This window comes from Dromaius novaehollandiae, chromosome W (genome assembly GCF_036370855.1).
Source record: "Dromaius novaehollandiae isolate bDroNov1 chromosome W, bDroNov1.hap1, whole genome shotgun sequence".
NCBI lineage: Eukaryota > Metazoa > Chordata > Aves > Casuariiformes > Dromaiidae > Dromaius > Dromaius novaehollandiae.
The window spans coordinates 70,059,503-70,080,827 of record NC_088130.1 but is presented as its reverse complement, the minus strand read 5'-3'; the positions used below and the strand labels follow the sequence as shown (position 1 = coordinate 70,080,827).

The 21,325-nt window shown below is 48.5% G+C and overlaps 1 long non-coding RNA gene across 1 annotated transcript; it reads right to left on the bottom strand.

Moving 5' to 3' along the window:
- Window positions 1-793: 793 nt before the first annotated feature.
- Window positions 794-20,543, bottom strand: LOC112994450 (uncharacterized). The gene is made up of 4 exons (XR_003261943.2): window positions 20,053-20,543; window positions 17,321-17,394; window positions 16,110-16,198; window positions 794-15,624 (listed from the first exon to the last, which is right to left on the bottom strand). It is a non-coding gene; the product is annotated as an uncharacterized LOC112994450 (long non-coding RNA).
- Window positions 20,544-21,325: the final 782 nt, after the last annotated feature.

Genomic DNA, 21,325 nt, shown 5'->3' with positions numbered 1-21,325 from the left:
ACAGCGGCCCAACAGCTTATGTGCAATGCCTCAGTTTGCTCTGCCATTGGGGCGCAAGACATGTCACATTACCTCGCAGTTTGGGTCCACTAAGAACACGCTTGTGACAAGTTACGGGGAGCCTTAACACACGTTAGACTGCCTCATGGCCCTCAAAGTTGTTGTCTGTAACAACTAGGATTATTTAATAAAAACAATCAGAAGCGAGTAATGACGAACTGTGCTAACATATCTCAAATGCTTTCCCAGCCTGTTCCTTGAACAAAATATTCTTTCAGAAGAAACTTTCTATATGTCTTAAATACCACCAAATCTCTCTCTTGGCCCTCCAAGTCAAGGAAACAGTCTAAGATCACAAGTATTACTATAAACCTTTTTTAAAGGCTGATTTAAATTAGAACACGGAAAGTAGATGTATGACCGGTGTGAATCTGAAGCACATAGTTTACTTAATTATATAATGTCAACAAGTTAATCAGATAAGACATATTGCAGATTTATTTAACGCAAATGTCTTACGTGCGCATCCTGCTTTCCCCCTCTCGCCCCGCCGCCCCTTCTCTGCCGCCCTCGTGCTCTCCCGTGTTGCTGGGTATCTGCTGACAGGTCGGGGCCTCCTGATCGCCGGTCACCCCTGCTCTGCTTGCTGGGCTCCCCGGATGGCCGTGCCGCTGCCTCCCGTTTCTGCACCTCGATTAGATAGCCAGGCAATAATTAGCTAAGCGTAACAGGAATGAACAAGACTGGTTGGAAACCAATCCCCCCTTCCACCCAAAATGACATTAGAATGAAATGCCCAGATTGATTTATTTATTTATTGCTACCAAGTATCAGGAATTTTGAAAAAAAAAAATACATGTATCTAGAAAGTTGCCTGGGATTAAAAATAAAAAATATATATTTTCCTTGTGAGGATAAAAAAGAATATTTTCAAGGCCAGCAGATAACTACCTTGAGCATTTCTGTCTAGTCAGGAATGCAATCTACAATTGCAAAGTAATTTCAATCACTTTTTTTCCTAAATTGGCTCTATTGTTTTACTTCGAAATGCACCCATTTTTAATAATTCCCTGTGTTGCAACGTTTTAAATATCTGATATGCCTAAAAGTTCAGAAACAAAGCAGGATCACTTTGATGTTGCAAACACTAAATAGCAACACCTAAATTATTATGTGCATATGCATTTATTTATTAATGGTGAGGAAAGCTGTATCATAAGGCCTGCGTTGAACTGCACCGGTTCCTTGCTTTTGACTTGGTCTGCTGTGACTGCCACTTGCTGCAGACTCAGAAGCAGCAGTTAGTAAGTACTGACCAGTCTGAAATGCCCTAATGTCCCTTTTCAATACCTAGGGCTGCTGTGGTGGGAAAATATACTTGCACTGATTTCAGCAGAACTGTCCCATTATCTTCACTTCAGCTGAGATTAGTCAATTTATAACAGCTTAACATACTGCATCCGTGTGGGCTCCTTTTCCCCAAGTCTCCTCTGGGCATTTTCATATTATCCATGGAAACCTTGCATAAACAGAACAAAACGCAGCAGACAAATCTTTCACGCAGGCCTAAGCTGCATCTCTTTTGAGCAAGCCAATCCTTTGTTTCTGTAGAGCTGGCTGAAAATTTGCTTTAACAGTCCCTGGAAACACTTTTATGCAATAAACTCTGAAAAATAGGCTGAAGGAAAGCACTCAGCTTCACGCACAGTTCCCCACTTTTCCTGCAGTGTTAGTTATGGTCTCCTGAGGCATCAGTCAACGCCGTCATTGCAGGATTTTCTGCTGATTTGTCCACTGAGTGAATTACGAGGTTAGGGGAAGAAGCTGCTCTGATGCAGAGGGGGTTTCCTGGAATGGCTGGAAAGGCATAGCCTCACCGTGCCAACACGGGGCTCAGGTCCCTGCTGCTTTGTAGTGTTACAGGTAGTAATTACAGATAGTAATTGCACATAGCATAGTACACAGTACTGCAGGTCAGTGGAGGTAAAGAGCAAAACCGGGGAGCTGTGGCAAAGACGAGGAAAGACCAGGGTTCATCCCAAAACCCTTTTGATGCTGCCAGGCACTTTCTACAGCAGAAAGAAGCAGCCCGAGTATCGTGGCCAAAATCTCTGCTGGAATAAAAGAAAAAAGAAGTATCTACTAATGATATGCAAAGATATGTACCAATAACATCATACAAAGAATGGTATAATTCAGTGGAAAAGTCAGCCAATGGAGTGGGAGAAATGTAGGAGAAAGCCACTGTTCTCTGAACCAATAGCTCAAAATTATTTGCTCTAGTTTGAACAAAAATGATTTGTGTGGATGCGGAGGCACTGATCTGGCAGTCCATGCCCTGCACTACGCAGAGCTGCAGACGAGGTGAGTATAAAGATCCCCTCTAAGGGCCTCCAGCGTCCACAGGAGTCATCTCACGAGGGTGCCTGAGAGTCAGTCGCAGAGGCAGAGGACAGGGATAATTCTGAGATACACCACCACATCCCTATCGAAGCTATGCAGTCCAGCTGTAATCACTTAAAAATCACTAACATAGCTTTGTACAAGGGATTAGCTACTTGGAGTATTTATATATACTCATATATACTTCCGTCCAGAATATCAAATGGAAGACTTTAGCTAGGAGTCATAAAGAAAACTTTTCTTTGCACCAAATGCTCTTCTTTTCTTATTACGTGTAGTACAGAGAGGGCTAAAAAGCTCTGAATGGAATTAATCTGTAAAAGCTGGAAACAGAGTGCTCTTTAATGTGCTGTGTGGGTCCGATCTGTCGGTGGCTGGAAAATAATGTGGAGTTCTGAGAAAGAGGAGAGCTTTATCCCTGATAAAAATTAATCACTCTAACAAGATTTCCATAAAATCATGACCCACTGGAAAAAGCTTCTAGATGTCTTCTGGCTAATTAAGCCCTGAAAAGAAAATGTGTGTTTAAAGAGGCTGTGCAGCCCGGGGCAGAGCAGAGCATCCAGCGCCGGCCTCGGCGGCGTTGGTCCTCGCAGGTCCTTGCTCTCAATGCTGTGCCCTTCCGTTGTTAGAAATTCTGCTCGAGAAAAAAGCATCATTTCTCACCCAAAAGCTAGCACAAATGCGGTAAAAGCAGCCACTCGGGCAGGAGAGTGCTGATGGAGGGAAAAATAAAAGCAAAGTACGAGCCAAGCAGGAAGCTGGGGCTGAAGTCTCCAGCCACGCACACTGCCACGTTGTGCCCTTTGAGATCACCTGGGGTATCTGGGACGCGCTTTGGGCTGGTAGATACAGCGGTGGACCTAACTGGGAAACACGGAGCGGGAGAGTTAGGTGGTACCTACTTTGGTGAAAGAACAGATGATTTGGCCCAAGAGGGACAAATGTGGCCTAAGTGCTTCGAAGCTTTGACAAGAAGTAGCTCTTCATGTTTAAATGGAAGCATATGATGTGAAATAAAGATGCAGCACGGAGGCAATCAATGGCACAAATTCACATCACATTCATCAAGCCTTGTTAGCTCCTGCTCAGCAGTGACCCGGTTGGATCCCAGGTGGCTTCTGCAGAGCCACTTGCGTGTGGTTATCCTGCAGTCCAGGAGAGCTTCTTAGCCTGGGCATTGAAACAAGCTTGAATAGCTGTCCAGTGGTATCGAGAGCAAGAAACGTGCCTTGCATCCAGCGCTGGGGCTGCCGCTTGGCCATCCGTGTTCATCGTTCCCCTGACGGTGCTCTAGATACAACAACCACGGCTTGCTCAAATTTCTCTGCAAGTTTATTTCCCCTCTAACCATATGCATTGCTATGGAAAGGGTATTAATGAGAGGAAAGCAGGCTTTTTCGCATCATTCTCAAGCTCTGTGACAGTTCTGTTTCTCTTTCTTGTTTTCCTAGCTGTTCTGGTTTCCTCCATGGCAGCTGGAATGGTTTGGTCAAACCAAGAGCCTGGCAGAAACAAGTATTTTAAAATATCTTAAAACCCTTCCAAACCTTTTATTAGTTCTTTCACCTCTCTCTTTTCTTCTTCTTTTCATCTGCAGGTTTCACATTTCAGCTTTTTCACTATCAGTGCCTGCAGCACCAGCAATATTCAGGGCTTCACACAGAGGATCCTGTCCTCTTTAGAAAGCTAATATATTTTATTTTACCATGGAAACATTCCTTAGAGTCTTTATAATCGCAGTGAAAGGCTCGCTCCTGCAAGCCATTTCTCATATGTATAGTCCTCCCTGACAGGAGCAGTCCCATGTTTCATCTGAATTAAGAAACAGACCCTTATCTGCTGGCTCTGAAAGATCTCTGTTGTAATGACCCCAGCAGCTAAAATGTCTAAGGACTACGACACGTGCACTGGGGATAAAATGAAGTGCAACACAGCGGGCCACGATCAGGTATATCCTCCAGAGAAACTCCGCTTCTGATTTGACAAGTGAGAAATAATACCTTTCTTTGCTTTCTCCTAATTACATAGGCTTCAGCTCAGTGGTAAGAGCACGTTTCTTGAGGTGCAATAATGAAACTTCAAAAAAAAAAATGCCCAATTTTTTTGTCTTGAACAAATGCTACTTAAACGTCTTCCTCCTTGTTCCATCAGGAGCTGGAGAGAAGAGTAACGGGGAATGAATGGACATCTCAATGCCTGGCCTCCAACTACTGTACCAAATGCTGGATGCAAATTTTCTACTGCAAAATAAGGGACGGGCTCATGGTAGAGCCTAAGCCGCTTTGTTAAGAACTCGTAACTACATATCCAGGGTTTTCTTTTTGTCTCTGTGATGTCTTCGCAATTTTGCAAACCCAATTTTTTGCCAATAAAAGTTTCCTGTTGTTCCTCTTTTGCTCAGATGATCTATTTCTGCGTATTGTATGTTATGAGAAGAGAATACAAATGAATTATGCTTCATTTTGCAGGCAGATAGCTTTTCTTAAAATAAAAGCTAGCACTGAAAAAAATTATTTAGTATCCTCTCACAATGACTATGAGCAGGAAAACAGTAATAAAATATTCATTTTAAAAGTGAATTTCAATTCTCTCTTCTTTTGGTCTTTAATTTTTCTATTTGCAGTCATTAAGGAGCCACATAAATGTTCATAGAAAAGGAATTTAAAGCTCAACACTCAAAATACCTACAACTTGTGAATTTTGAATTGTACATCAAATTATGACAGTTGCCACTCAAAATTAATTGTCTTTGGGTAAGTTTACCTACATGACTTTGCATTACTTTCCCAGAAACAATGAATTTTCAGGAAGAGAAGCTGTATCATGTGATCTGGGCTTAATTACTGAATTTGAAATGCTGAATATCCAAAGCAGTATTTGTAATTGGCAGGCCACAGCAAACACATAGAACAAAACACATTTCACTGCATAAATAACTGGTCAAGCAAATTGGAGAGAACATTGAACTGAGAATACCTGCTTAAAAAAAAATCTTTTCTTGCCCAATTCACACACAGAGGAAAGGACTGGTGGAAACTGGCCGTGCTGGATCTGGGAGTGTTGACGTTGCAGTCAGCAGGACTGAATGAGCCTCGGCATTGCTCTGTCTAGCTGGCTTGCTCAGCACCACATATAGCCAAATTGTAACCGAAATGTTATTCAGCTCAGTCCTAATTTTAGATAAACAGGCACACGCAGAATGATATTAATCTGTAACGCTTTCCTGTCTCGATGAAAATCAGCGGCAAACCTGGTGCTCGTTGTAAACCTGGTGCTCGTTGCAACTAGCAGGACTCACTCTGCGGAGCAATGAGCTGCGGTGGCCAGGCAGCAGGAATAGCCGCGGGAGCCGGGCGCCGCGGTCGGCATGGCTGGGGGCAGGCAGGGCAGCGGCAGAGCTGGCGGGGAGCCGATGGCCCTGGAGGGCCTGTCGTGTCCTTGCTCCCGGTTGTCTATTAGCAGGTACTGACTGGGAAGACGGAGCCACGGCGCCGTTATAGCCGCTCGCTGCGGTTGCATCCTGTGGGTTAGGTGGGCGCTGGGCAGAGCGATGGTGCGGCGGGAGGTCCTGAGGTCCACGGAGCTGCGTCCAGCCCCGTTGTGTCCCCGGCTGCTTCTGTGGCCTCGGTCGAACCCTTCTCTGTGCGCACACCCTGCTCCCCAGCATACATCCAGGACGATCTTGTGCGCCATGCTCACGCGGGGATGTCTAGGTTGTTCAGGCCAGATGCGGCCGCTGGTCCCTCCTGCTCTGTCCTGCTGGAGACAGTCTGACGCAGTGGTGTTCAGGTGCAGCAAAGTCGATGTTCGGCTGTGTAACCCTCACAATTTCACCTTTGCATGAGCAGCCGCCCAGCCCCAAAGCAGAACTCATCCAGGAGAACTTGGGGCATTTCCCCGGGTGCTCTGGAAAGGCTCCCATGTCCGATTTCTGGGAGGTGTCTGCCTGTGCCAGTCCCACTGACGAGGTCCCGGGAGAAGTGGCTGCAGAGGGAAAGCTCTGCGGGTCCCGCTCGACCCCTGCAAGAGGTGAGCAAACAGTGGAGCCAGGACTGATGTCGTGGTCAAAAAACATCATCTGTCCCATTCACCCTAATAAACTATTTATACAGAAGTCTTAGCAAAATAATGTCAGAATTGAGTCATCTTCATTATTAAGCATGTATATATGATGGCTTAAATTGTGGTATGTGTACTGCCGTTTCTTCTTCCTTCTTAACCAACCCCTGTGGAACAAAATACCACGATGCTTGTGGTTACCGAGTGTGCTTTAGTGGGCGAGGCGAGAACTTCAAACAGCCTTCTCCTGCGCCCTGGCCTTTCCCAGAAGTGGGGCTACACGCGGCACGAGAGGGTGAATCATACTTTTTTCCTTTCCTCCTCTCAGCCCCGCCCTGGCGGATGCAGTAGGCAGCCGGTGAGTGATATTTTTGACGGCGATCTAATCCGACTCCCATGATTTCAGTTCTGCTGCACCCGGACCTACCCAGTAGCTAATCTCATTTTACTTCCTGGCATGTTACCGCGCGGTCCCTTCCTGCTTTCGCTGAATGTTTCTTTCGGACGTGGATGTCAGCCTGTGCCAATCTGTGCAGCAAATGTATTATTCTCTGCTGAAGGAGTTTGCACGCTCTCTGACCCGCGTCGTACTCCTGCCAGGAGGAAACCTGCCAGGCCTTTCTCATTCCAGAGCGTGTGGGTGCTCTTAGTGAGAGCGGTGCAACGTCCTTACACCCCTGGTCTGGGATTCAGACCCATCCTTTAACATCTTGCAAGCACCTACATGACAATGCTCCAAATTTCTGAGCTCAAGGACCTACTCGAGTAGATCGCGTCTGCTCACCACTTCCGTCCATGTGGGAGGACCTCAGCTGTACACACAGTTAATACATGCATCACTGTCCATATATATTCTTTGACCACATTTTCACCACGAACAACAGAGCACCAAAGTCAGGAGGTCATGAACTGTGTATTGAGATGTACTGTGCATTTGAATCCTCGCTTCCTTGTCCTCTTTGGTGTTCCCTTTGGTAGGCACCATATTTACATTAAAGAGGCTTCCTGAGATGGCCTCAGAGGTTGGGGTCTTGTTTCCAAAGTGTTGCTGGGGGGCATGAGTGCAACGTTACTCCAGCACGGATCAGTGTAATGCAAACAGCAGACTTACTTAGCGGTTACCATTTCAGTGTCCTTGCACACCAGCGAGGCTTTCTGCAGACACAAGTATGAGTTAGGTCCAAAAAGAGAGCTGAGTGCACAACACTGAGCGAAGTCCAGACCCGCAGGAAGGCAGTAGGTAGGAAGAGGTAACCCTGACCCAGGGTAAACTGGGTACCGTTCTGCTTACAGACTCATGTCGCAAAGGGATGGACACGCGACGGATGGACAGAGAGATCAGGCAACACCAGCTCCGTGTGTGGCCGAGAAGCCGTGCCGCTGGCTGTGAGATCTTCGCATCCTGCCAGGAGCCCATCGTTCTGTGACTCGGGAGCTGATGCAAAGCCCATACCTCCGCGCGATCAGGTGTCTGTGCGTCCTTCGCACAACTAAACACTGGTTTTCCATCTGTGATTGCTGACCTCCTGGGAGTCCATACACTACTTCTACGGGACCACGAAGAAAAACCAGCCATGGGGGATGCAGAAAGTAACGAAACAATCTGTTCCCCGAAGGAGAGTTGGATCCGACAGACTGGATTCATCCTGTCAAGGGAACCCGATAGCTCATCCTGTCTTTGTCCCCTGAGCCTTACATCAGACCACAACCAAACCTCTCTGTGCACGTCCTTTAGCAAGCTAAAATAAAATTACATTACAAACTGCACAGTTATTATTCAGAATTACTCACATTGATTACCCAGTTGTACCGTATTTTATAATGCAATTATTTTAGTAAATGTATTACAGTGGGAAAGACTATGAATTTGTAATTGAAGAGAGATAACTACTTCAGTGAAACCATTAAAATAATAGATGACTTTTGGAGAGATAATAGTTTTGCCGATACAATGAATGTCTGAAGGAGCTGTTCTAGCTCTGCGTAGCTCCTAGCACCGTGGGATGCTGGATGCGACTTGGGTTTCTTAACCACCGACTAGACTAAATGATAACCTACATGATATAATCATATTGAGTACATTATTAGTATCAAAATTCATTGTATAAAGCAAAGATTATTATCTTTTATAATTTTTAAGGCGCACACTGAATTAAGAAACTACCAACTGCTCTAATAACATCAAGTTATTTTAACTACATTGTGAAATGTTATCTGGAGCACATGGAAAGAACGGGTTGAGGATGCAAACAGGGGCTGGCATTTTTGTCTAAAAAAATAAAGCTAATTAAAGTGAGGCTGTATAACAGGAATATGCATGATACTGTTTACAAGAAGAAGAAACGCGACTCTTTGAAGTCGCGCTTCCCAGCTCCGCCAGCTATTCCCAGTGTCTCGTCTGCTTCCCCAAGCCAGGGCGGAGGTTGTGCTTGCTTCAGCGCTGAGCAGACAGCACAGTCTGTGCCCTGCGGGGAACCGTCCAGATTATTTTCAACTGCAACTTTTTAACTGCAATTCAGCTGTAGCGGAGCAGAACTGGTTTCATGCTATTTCTATCTAACCAACTTTTTCCCATCTACCCCTCCATGTTCCCTTGAAAATCCAGACACGCGTTTCAGGCAATGAGCTTTGCACAGCTTCCCAGTAATTATTCATGTCAATACTCTGCAGATTTTCTTGATATCCAGCCGATCTCTTTCTACTACCTCATTTCATCCTATTACTTCACAATATATCCCCATGCGCTTTCCCACGCTAAATAATTCCTCTGCATCCCTGGTGCCCACAAACTTCATCCCTCTCTAGATATTCACTTGCCCCTTGGTAATTGCTAAACCAGCCCATGCATATTTAATGCCAAACCTTTCCTCTTAAGAGAGTGTCTTCATGTATTTCATTGCTTTTTCTCCCCTCGCCGGCTGCCGGAGAGGTTTCGCGTGTGAAACGGCCGCGGGGACGGCGAAGGAGCAGGAGCCCTGCTTAACTGCACCGAGCTGCAGGGTTAGAGCACCTTTTTGGCTTGCATTATTTAGTGAGTTTATCTCAAATTCGAAAGCAGCTTTAGGCAAAATAGCGGGTTTGGAAGCACGCATGGATCTGGGGTAAACCTGGTGCCCCCGAGCTGCTGCAGGGGAGAGCATCGCTGGGCCCCCAGCAGCCTGCGAAAGGCGCTGCTAAGGCAGGCAGGGCTGGAGGGAAAATGAGCTGCACTCGTTATTTCAGGAGTAACGTCCAGGGTAAACAACATCCCGTTGCCTTTCCGTTAAACACCGCCTGCTGCTCCTGAGGCCGTTGCTACGCAGAAGCGATGAGCATCTTTCTTGCAAGTATTGATCATTTTAGCATCGAGGAGCTGGCAAGCGATTTGCATGCTCCGAATCAGCGCGGTGGCACCGACGCAGGTTCCTGCTGTCACATTTTGCAGAAGCGCAGAGGAACTGCGCAGCCCCGGCGGGTCTAGCAGTGCCCGTGGCAGGTTTTGGGCGAGGACGTGCCCCGACCAGCAGCGCTCGCCCGGGAGCAGGCTCTTCCCCGGGAACAGAGGCACAGGGAGCTCCTCAAGTCTATGACGAAAGACCTGGTTCTTTTTTGCATTTCTTTCCCCAAAGAAGAGCCCCCACCACACTGGCACGGCCGCATGCACACATTAGCTGTCTGCACAAGCTGGATCCACATCTAAATACAAATCCTCGTTTTGCACACCCCAAACTCATGGGCACAAGGGCTGTGCGTGCGTTTTTCCGGGAATACTTGCTCTCTCATGCAAAAACATGACCCTCGTGGTTTTGGCTATGAGCTGCCAATGAGCAGAGAAGTCGTTTTCTTTAGTGAAAGACTGCTATCAGCGCCTGCTTGGTGTATTGAGACAAATAAACACATTTGGAGACAGTCGGTGCCCATTTCCAGCTCGATCAGGATTCATGCTGCAAAATGCAAAGGTTGTGGAAACGAGCGGCCAGTTTAAATAGAATTAATGCAATTACTGTAAGCAATTAAAAGCGTCAGAGCTTTTGCAGGCAGTGGACGTGGTGAAATGCGGCAGGTGCACGTGCAGCGTGCAGTTAGCTTTGTTCAAACACATGCACAGTCTGTGGCTGTGACAAACGAGCCGCTGCTGTTTTGCAGGCAGCAAGCCTGGCAAGCTAAACATTGCTCTTTCCAAGGTATGGAGAAGTCTTGAATGAAATTATGTATTAAAATACTAGCCACTGAGTCACAGAGAAGACGAAATTGAATGGAAGAGCCTGGCGCTCCCGGGGGCCTGCAAGGCTCCCTTAGAGACGCTGCAAGGATTTAGCCTGGCCATAAATTAGCAGGGAGGTTTGAACTGCTGAAGCCTTTTCTACATCATGACTAGAGGATGCTAGAAACTCAGGATGAATAAGGAAAAAGAAAGGGGCACAGTGCAGCCGGGTGATATTAATAAAGGTCTTCTGCCAGCTGCCAGATTTCAGCTTTACTGCACTGGAGCGCAAAGCGCAAGGCCAGGGATGGGTGAACCCCGATGAATCCAGGGATGTTTCTGCCCGACAGTCCCTGAAGGACCCTGCTGCAGTCCCATGCAAAGACAAGGCTAAGTGAAAGTGCCCAAAACCTCATTAACGGCCTTGAATGGAAGGCAGGAGCCCTTTAATTTGGGGATTTTTTAGATTTAATTCCTTGCACTGCATGAAAAATCTTTTGAAGGAAGAAAATAAACGAACGATGTAGCCCGCCCGAGCAGAGCCCGCTTGTCTGGGAGGCAGTAGCAGGGATGCATGACGCTTTGCCCTTATATATAGTTTTGGATTATAATCCTTTTGTAATATAGTAACTACAACTTTGCATTGCCTCCATAGCGGGATACAGGATGGCTTTGAAGGTGGCGCTCATCGCAGAGGCTCGCCGCTGCCTGCTGTTTATTCACCTATACGCAAATAGCATTAGCGTGCAAGCAGGAAAGCGGCACGGCGTGGGCTTTTTAACCACATTTTGCTTTCTGGCACAGCACAGGCGTCCGTGAGCGCAAGCTCGGCCAGCACCTCGGAGGGCTCCCGGCAAGCGGCACGGCAAGCGGCCGCCGGGTCCGTGCAATAACCTTATCCGTGGAGCTGCTCCAAAAAGCACGTAAAACCCCGGATTTGGGGAACAATGTTGCCCTGGCAACCAAGAAAAAGCTGCTTTTGCAGAGGGGAGCTTCCAATACCATCACGTGTGGGTGAGGACTGAATGCGGTCTACACTAAAGCGATGTACAGTGATATATTTTAAGTTGCAGATGCACAACCTGAGGATGATGAGGCCTGACTGTGAAAGGGGATGGGTCTTTCTGCAGGGGAAAAAAAAAAGCAGAGTGGCTGGCCCCATTAAACCCTAGCCATTAAAAAACTGCAATAGCTCACAAAATTAATACCTCAACTGCTCTCTGTTTCTTTGCATTGAGAAGATTACGAAAGCAAGAAGTTGGACGTGGCTGTTTCTGCCCACGGCGGAGGGGTGTCTTTGCCCTAGGAGCCCCCTGCAAAGGTGCCGTAGCTGCACCCTCACCCCAGCAGCGGCACAGGAGCCAGCATCGTCCACGTCCCTCCTCCTTCACCGGTGGCTTCCAGGTGGAGATGCTGAGACTGCGCAGGGTCACACATAGGCGACACGTGAGCACTTTCGCACGGTGAGGAGCTAATGCGAGGGGAACCGAGGCCAAAGCAAAATATTCATGAGCTCCCAGCAAGCTGCCGAGGGCCTTGAAAGCCCTCGCAGCTGCAGCTGGGCTCTCCCAGGGCGGCAGCGCCGGCGGGAGGAGGAAGAAAGGGGACGAGGCCGGAGAAGCGGCTCCAGGCGGGCTTTGGCCCCGCGGGAGCTCCCGGGTGCTCTTTGCACAGCGGAGCCCTGCTGCAGCTGCAGCTCCCGCTCCCCCGCCATCGCCCCGGTTTGCTCGTCAAGCAAAGTCACAGTGCAAGCAGATGGCACGCTGCAGGGCTGGTGGATGAAGGGGATGTTTTCCATGCTCCGTGCACAGTCCACAGCGGATGGCGTCCAGGATGCACGTACATGCGCGAGGAGAGCGCACAGAATTGCACGACGAGCTATTTGCCCGGCTGCCCATGCTACGCTGCATGGCAAACTCCCGTGCGGCATCCACAGCCACACCAACACGCAAAGCAGGGCGTTAGCAGGGGCGCGAGAAACCATGAGTGCCAGAAAAACAGTATTTGTGATGCAAAATCTGATCACTATAATTTCCTGATTTGAAAAGAAGCAGCGTGGAAATGTAGCTCCAGCAACAAGCAATCGCTGACCTTTTTGCAGTTGGCTAATACATTTACGCAGAGTTTGCTGGCTTGAATTCCAGCTGAACAAAGCCGTGCTGCTCAAACGACTAATTCCTCCACCATAACGAGTCCCATCCATTTTTTGTCATTAATAGAGGAGTTTTGCCCCTAAAAGAACTGATTTCCTGAGTAACACTTATATTCCTGAAAATAAGTCATATGTGGCCATTAAATTGAATGCATTCAATTCAATAAAAATGACCGATGGCCTTTTGGTGATTTCTGATCACGAGGTCAGACTTCGATATTTTGGCACAGATTTTAAAACCCGCCGTATTCACTTTTTGCATGGATGCACGCACTCAGCAGCAACTGCACGTACAGGCTCTGCACTCAAAACTGCGCCCGCTTGCACGTTTAAGTCTGGTTTTTGTTTTAAAAGTAGATAAAAAAGTCACCCTAGTTCCCTAATTCCCCTACGATTTCAGTCAAATTGGCCAGGAAATGACAGATTTGTAAGTGAATTGCACTCCCGTTGGTTGAGTGAGAGTCCTCCCAGTTACACCAGTTGCTCCCAGCGTGGAAGCCTGGGGCCCCCGTGCCCCCACGCACTGCAGCCTGCATCTTGTGCAGCCGGGTCCAGCTCTGCAGCGCCCGACAAGGAGAAACATATTTAAACGACATCAGAAAAAAAGGCAGCCAAATTTCCCACAGTCGGACGGCTTCAGGAACGGGAATTTTTGGGGAAAAGCTTCTGAGATTGAGGACAAAATCATGATTCAGGGTTGTCTTCACTACTTTCGGAGGAAGGCATTGCATTTTAGAAAAACCATGCGTGTCGGATATGCTCGTGTGCACGCCAAAGCTTGGGAACTGGGCAGAACCAGAGAATAACTGAAGTCGGAAGGGACTTCTGAAAATCATCCAGTCCAGCTCCCTGAACCTAAAACCTAGAAACACGAATCCATCCTGCTTTTTTTTCCCTTGCTAGCCACTCCTTTGCGCTTGGCCTGTGGCTTTGCTCTCCGACGAGCAGCTCCTGCAATATGGACCTCCCGGCAAGGCGCAAGTCTGGGAGCCCCCAGAGCCTCCCGACACCTCGTGCTGCCTCCTGCCCCAGCGGCTCCTCCGGTGCATGTGCACGGCGGGGAGAAGGCACCACAGCGGGGAGCCCCTGCCCAAAGACCTTAAGTGGAGAGAAACCATTAATAAAGTCACTTGCTAATTGTCTATGCCCGGGAACGTAACGTGCTCACGCCCTATGCGCTTATCAGCACCGACTCTGCCTGCTTTGACCTGAAAGACTCGTCCTGCTGGGCGGGAAGCGAAGGGCCCCGGGCTGCTCCTCTGCAACCCGCCGCATCGCGGCTGGGCAAGGGCTCGCCCCAGTATTGCTCAAAAGCAGAGCGGTTTTAATGTGGGAGAGTCGCATTTGCGGTGTCTTCCTACACGGCAGTATAGATGCAAAGGTTGAACGTGATAAATCAGGGCATCAATTTTAGCACAGCGTTTCCTTGCTTATGTTTCGCAGATAAGAAACTACATATTAGTCCAAATTAATAAACCAAGTAATATTCAAGCATGCCGTTATGAGGCAAAATAAATCAACTTACTAGGGATTTAACTCAAGCTTAGTTCTCCCTCAGCCTTGTGCCGCTCTCCAGCTTCCAAGCAATAATTTATTCTGCGGGTATAAAATATTAAAGGCAGCACATGCAGCAGTGCCCTATTTTTCAAAGCCTTGAGTCTAACACGTCCCAACTCCTGCAGAGCTGCTGAGCTCCCCGGCGGGCGGCCGAGGGCACCCGGCCTCCCCGGCCTCCGGGCTGCTGCAGTGCCAGGAGCACTCCGGGGCGGGAGTGCTCTGGGTCGGGATCACTCTGGGTTGGGATTGCCCCAGGTTGGGATTGCTCCAGGTCGAGATCGCTCCGGGTCGAGATTGCTCCAGGTTGGGATTGTTCTGGGTCGAGATCGCTCCGGTTTGGGATTGCTCTGGGTCGAGATCGCTCCGGTTTGGGATTGCTCCAGGTTGGGATTGCTCTGGGTCGGGATTGCTCCAGGTTGGGATTGCTCTGGGTCAAGATTGCTCTGGGTTGGGATTGCTCCAGGTCAGAATTGCTCTGTGTCGGGATCACTCTGTGCCAGGATTGCTGTGGGTTGGGATTGCTCCAGGTCAGAATTGCTCTGTGTCGGGATCACTCTGTGCCAGGATTGCTGTGGGTTGGGATTGCTCCAGATTGGGATTGCTCCAGTTCGGGATCACGCTGGGTCAGGATCACGCTGGGTCGGGATTATTCAGGGTTGGGATCACTCTGGGTTGGGATTGCTCTGGGTTGGGATTGCCGTGGGTCAGGATCGCTGCAGGTCAGGATTGCTCTGGATCAGGATTGCCCTGGGTCAGGATCACTCTGAGCTGGGATTGCTCAGGGGTGGGATCACTCTGGGACGGGATTGCTCTGGGTCAGGTTTGCTGTGGGTTGGGATTGCTCTGGGTCAGGTTTGCTGTGGGTTGGGATTGCTCCAGGTCAGTATTGCTTTGGTTGGGATTGCTCTGGGTCGGGATCACTCTGGGTCAGGATTGCTCCGGGTTGTTATTTCTCTGGGTCGAGATCTCTCCGGGTTGGGATCACTCTGCTTCAGCCTGCCAACAGCTGGGCAGCAGCAGCTCCTGCCTCCCGTTCCCCTGCCTCTAAAGAAATACATTTTTTGGAGGTGTCTCACCGCCACGCCAGTACAGCAAGCGTTTCTGCTGATTCTTTGTTCCCAGCGGCTCATCGATATATATTTTGCAGCAAGGAGAGAAGAGTGAAGCACCCTCCTCCCTAGTGCCGGGCGCTTCCCTCCACAGTGGAGACGCATCAAGCCCTGCTGTGCTCGTCGGCGAGGAGGATTTTAAGCGCTGCATCAGAGAGCTGGGCAAAGAAGTGACTCTGCTCTCCTGCAGGCTCCTGTGTCTGCCCGAATCCCAGATGATGCCACCCCTCGCGTGGCTCCCTCCCGCCCCGGCTTCGCCAGCCCCCGGCATCAGGCCGTCTCCGCCGCCCCGTAAGGCTTCTGGCATTGCGCGCTTTGCCGTAGGGGCAGTTCATTATTCCTTACCTCCTTGCTTTTTATCTTGTAAAATACCTTAAAGCTGTAATTCTGCAGTCTCTAAAATCTGCCACTTGTTAACACCCCCCCACCATTTCTCAGCTCATGTTTATAATCATTAATTAATTAATTAATATTCGCAACCCAGCAGTGTTTTCCTGGCATTATCAATAAACCCCGGGAGCTCCTGAAGAGCGCACGGAGAAGCAGGCGGGGCGGCCGATCAGCCGGGTGCGTGGGAGCCGCCCTGCCGTGCATCTCCCCCCCGCCGGTGCCGTCCCCGCGAGCTGCCAAGCCCGACACTCACCCGCCGCTTGCCCGGGGCTTCCGAGACCTTCTCGTCTCCATCCCGAGGCCAACGCGCTGCTCGCCTGAGGACTAATGCTGCTGCCAATCCTTTACATGGATGAAGAACAGCCTTTAGCTCCAAAATCAAAACACTGCGTTTCAACAATTTGTGTTAATCTCCCAAACGGTCGTCCTTTCCTCAGGCGAAGCCGGCTGCAGATGACGGCCGCATGCAGTTATGTGTTTTCCGCGAGAAGGATCTCTTTAATTAGCCGGTTCACAAGAAAGAGGAGCTCATGCGGTATCTCTTAGGGACATTCTGACATTTCTTGAGGATTAGCAACACCTTAATTATTTAAAACTTGCCATTTACTCTGTGTCCTACATCTCCTGAGTCAATTAAAACACAGAGAGATGTTGACAAGGGCATTTAAAGCTGCTACTGCACATCATGTCACCAAAGATTATCACAGGCAAGCTCTCCGAGCCGAGCTAAGGCGTGTCTGGAGATGCCACGCTCCAGGAGATAGCAGGTGGGAGGCCGACCCGAACCCTGGCTCCGAACCCAGGTCCAACCCAAGAGCTGGGGAAATTCTGTAAGGACTCGCATAGTCTCAGCTCTCCAACGCAAGGAGAGCATCCAACAAGCAGGTCTGGTATCGCCCTAATCCCAGGACCATGCTGGTGCACAGGGGCGGGTAGCAGGTAGGGAAAATGTCAGTTTAATCTAAGGAGGGGAGAAAAGCACATTTGGGGGTGTTTTTGGAAAATAACTTCCATGTTGGGAAGCACTGGGACAGGACACCTAGACAGGCTTGGGGACCTTGGGGGCTTCTGAGAAGAGCTTGGGTAAGCGTGGTGCAATGGTCCAAGGTCCTTCCCCAGCGCCCTGCGGCCCCAGTCCCGGCACAGGCACAGGAACAGCTAGACTCAGCCTCGGCACTGACGAGGCCCTTGACGCCCGCTCTAGCTCGTTTAACGCTAGCTGAGCTATTCTACCCCGTTGCACGGCGTGTGTTTTCAGCAATACCTTGTGATCCTCTGAAAATGGCCATAAAGAAGTTATTTCCCTGGAGAATCCTTATTTTGCTTCCTATCACTGCAAATTTGGTCTACAACTTGTGCAGAGCTAGGATATGAAGAAGAATTACTCAGGACTTATACTTTTTAGCTGCTACAGAAACATAAAACATTTAAAATTAGATTAGTTAAGGCGTTAGCAAGACTTACAGGAGGGAATGATCCCACACCATGGAGGAACAAGGCAGACGATCAGGCACTGTAGGCATTTTTCATCTCTCCACCTGGATATTTGGATTCACACAAAGAATTAGGACAGAAAAAACCTGATCACTTAAAAATTTTTCAGAGATGTTTAAGCGTGAAAATTTAATCACCAGCATGGTGTGTGTGTGTGTGGGGGGGGGGGAAATGTGATCAAAAAATTGAAAACCTCATGAAATTAGGCATGCCATGTCCTGTCCCATGATGAATTTCCGTGAGGAAAGGGTGCAATGGGTATACGAGGGGATTCAGGCCGTTCTGCTGAACAGAACCGGCGTGAGTGGCGCCCGGAGCCGGCAGTCATTTTCGATCATTTTCCTTTTGTTCTGACTCCTGAAAACTTACTGCTAATTTCCATCACCACTGTGCTTGATCTCGCTTGTAAATCCTGATTAGAAGTTTCACTGAACAGTGCAAGCTACACTCTGCAGGCTAAAAGCTCTGTGGTCTCATTTAACCTCTTCCCCAAATATAAATGAATAATTGATTTTGTCTTCCTTCACAGGCTGTTTAGGCTTCATTTTAATATTGATCCACATGTCTCTCCCCTGCGCTCGCATGCCTTCCTTGTGACACCACCTGGTAATGTGTACTGCGGTTGCAGCCGCCTCGTATCGATTTCCTTTGCTCCAAGCTGTGGGCCAGGATTGAGAAAAGCCAGCTAATCACATCTGTCGGGGATTTTTATTGTGCTTATTATGCCTTTATTACTCCCAAACTATGCCTCATCTTCCCGCTCCAAATCTTTTCTCCAGACCTCGGCAGGGAGGAGCGATGCCGCTGGCCCCCAAGGGCCGGTCCCGCTTCCTCAGCTGGGCCCCAAGGTGCTCACGGGGAGCTGGGCAGGAGCCCACCTCTACGTCCCCACTCAAATGCAGGAATAAACTGCCACATCCGCAAAAGCACTGGGTTCCCAGCAACTTTCTCTGCCCTTTGGGGTTCTCAGCCTCGATAACAAGGCATTTTTCATCCGTGGCAGAAAGTGAGAAAATACAGACAGCTGCTACCCTCATGTCACCGTGCCCCTTGCACTGGACTGAGGACCTCAGGGAGCGTAGCAGGAGTCAGATAAGGAAGAGATGCATCACAGTGTTTTCATGCCTTTTGTTCATCTAAAAATAAAATGAGATGAGAGTGGAGATATGATGAGATGATGGCTTGGAAAGAGGGAATCAACATCCTCGAGGTCAGAAAAGTCAGGAGTAGAAGGAGAGACAAGCACGACGGCGAGGGTGTAACGGCCAAGGAGACATCAAAGACAACGTGAACATGGGAGCTAGACGGTGTCAGGCAGCAGAAAAGAGAAAAGGCGTACAGAAAAACATCTAATGTGCAACAAAACAATAAGGAGGTGACTAGAAAGGACAAAAGAGAAAGAATAAAAAACATGACTGGTTTGTCCTTTCTTGCAGCTTAGGAAGTTGCACAGAAAAGCACCTCTCACCAGGGCTCTTTTTGGGGTTGCTTAGCTCAGAACTGGCTGTTCTGAAGAGAAGCAGATTCATATTGGCAGATCTCAAGCCAAATAGTCCAAACCCTTGGAGCCATAGGTCCTAAATAAAAGACCATGCTAAGACACAGTGTCACAGCTTGGAAAAGGTTATCATCTATCAACACATCAGTGACAAAACCAGCAATAAAAGAAGCAACAAATACTTTTGCAGTGATTAGCCTTGGTAGGCTTTCCTTTTTAGGTCTCCTGTTATTTCTTTAGAGCTCAAATCTGCTCTGAAGTTCTTGAGCACTTTCGAAATAGCTGGAGAACGTTTTAAGGCTACAGGACCTGACTATTTGCATGAGCAGACTCAGCACAGTAAATGCAATTCCAGATAAAAATAAAATACATGAGTGATGTGGCAACTGCTGTTATTGCGTAGGAATACTTGTGTGATTTTTGGGGGCTGACAGGTCAGAACAAGTGGCAAAGAGGCTTCTTGGCTGCTTTCAAGGGCGACTCTGGCCTATGAAAGTTCCTTAAATAACTAAATGCAGGAATTCGTCCAAGAGCATGATTCCTTCAGTTGAAAGATGAGGCCGTAGGATGAGGCTCCCTGACGGCTCTGCAGGTTATAATTGCAACTTGCGTGAGATGAGAGGATCATGGAGCGAGGGAGGAGATTTTTTGTGTTGAAATGCATTTGAGGGCACGTGTGGGCATGATGAGGCAGCTAGGCGTATCTGACTGGAAGAACTTGTTAAATTCTGCTTTTACAGCCTCCTCTCTTCCTCTCTCTCTCATGGCCTTTTGGCTTGCCTCTCCAACCTCCTGCTCCTCTTTTCCACGCAAGAAATCAAAGGAGCATAGTTATTTCCCCCTTATGTGCAGAATTACAAGGACTAACTAGATATCACAGTGTAACGCATCCCACGGTTTTTTAGCCTACTTTGTGGCTTTCGAGGCATTAGGGGGATATGTGGGAAAAAAATTAACAGCAGGGTAACATCATGTCTAACCTCAAGAAGACAGAGGTTACTCTGAGCAGTCTTATGGGCTGCCAATACTGCCTCGGATGGGCACTCAGTGCTGCGGAGGGATCCATTTGCCTGGGAAAACGTCCCAGCCCACGAGGGCGCATGCTCAAAATGAAAGTGGTGAAGAACTGCTGCTGTCACCACCGATAACAAGGGACAATCACTATTGCGAGGCACAAAGTAACGTAACGGGAATATTAGCTCACCTGCGGGAACATTATCTCAGCCGCGAGCTACCCGACCTGGTCCCTGGGATATGGAGCTGCAGCGTCCGGACGATCGGGCTTTCATTCTGCTCTGCTGAAACGCTCAGCTGCTTCCATGTGCTGGGACAGACGCAGGCTGCTCCTCTCTGAAACAGAATTGCTATTAACTCCCTGGGATTTTTTTTTCCTTGAGAAAAACGCAGGATCTGATCCCAAGCAGCTTAAAGTAGATGTTTTTATTGCCTGTTTTTCTATGAAACACAGTCAGCTGAGCGTTTGCAAAAGCCTGTACTATTTCTAAAATGGGCACACTGAAAAACAGACTTTTTCCTAGAGGGAAAGGTCCGGTAAGCCTGGTCTATCACAACGTCATTTATGTGTCTGTACCGGTGCTGCTGCTCTGCCTGTTGCGGCTGGAGGAGGAGGGAAGCAGCCAGGACCCCAGAATCCCCCAGGCAAGCGATTTGAAGCAAATTTATTATTTTTTAATTGCATTTTGCTTTTTTGACGCAGGCATGCTTGAAGCGTAGCGAGCCGCTGGTGCCGGCCGGGTGGCTCCTCGCAGGGGTGACACTTCCAGCTTTCCTCTAGGTGTCACCAGCCACCGCGGCTGCCACCAGGCCGGGAATTTGGGCCGGGCTCAGAGCCCAGCGCAGGTGTAGCAGCCGCAGGGGAGCAGGGCATTGCAAGCAAAAGCACTGAGAAGCAATTAGCAACCGGTCTGCTGCTGAGCAAGTGACCCGTGCGGATTTTGGTCCTGGATACTGCAAATTTTCTCCATGCAGCAACCCCCGCTATTCTCCCTGCTAGATCCCCACTACTTTCAGATTTGGGGAGGAGCAATATGCTGTCTCCATTTATCCTGAACCCGTCCTGTTTGTCCAAACTAGTGACACCTAAAATCCACGAAGGTCCTACCTGCCTTTGCATGCACCTGCTTTAGGAGGGCTGCCGAGAAGGTCCCTCCTAACAAAGTGGGTAACTTTCGGTTATGAAGAGATTTGTTATTCCTATGGGTAGCAAAATCACAATGCAAAAACTGTTTCCAGCAGTGCAGTCATCAGAAACTAACTCAAAGTAACAAATATTGGCTTTCCTTCAAAGGCTACAATCAAACCCATAACACTTATTCCTGTGAAGGCTGTTTGGGATTAGGGTGTGGGTTAGATTTTCCGTTTGCTTATATTTGCATTGTTAGGTAAAGATTAAATATCTAAACATTTCAAATGTGATTGCAATCAGAACCCGCAGTAAAGCTCAGGAAATTGCCTTT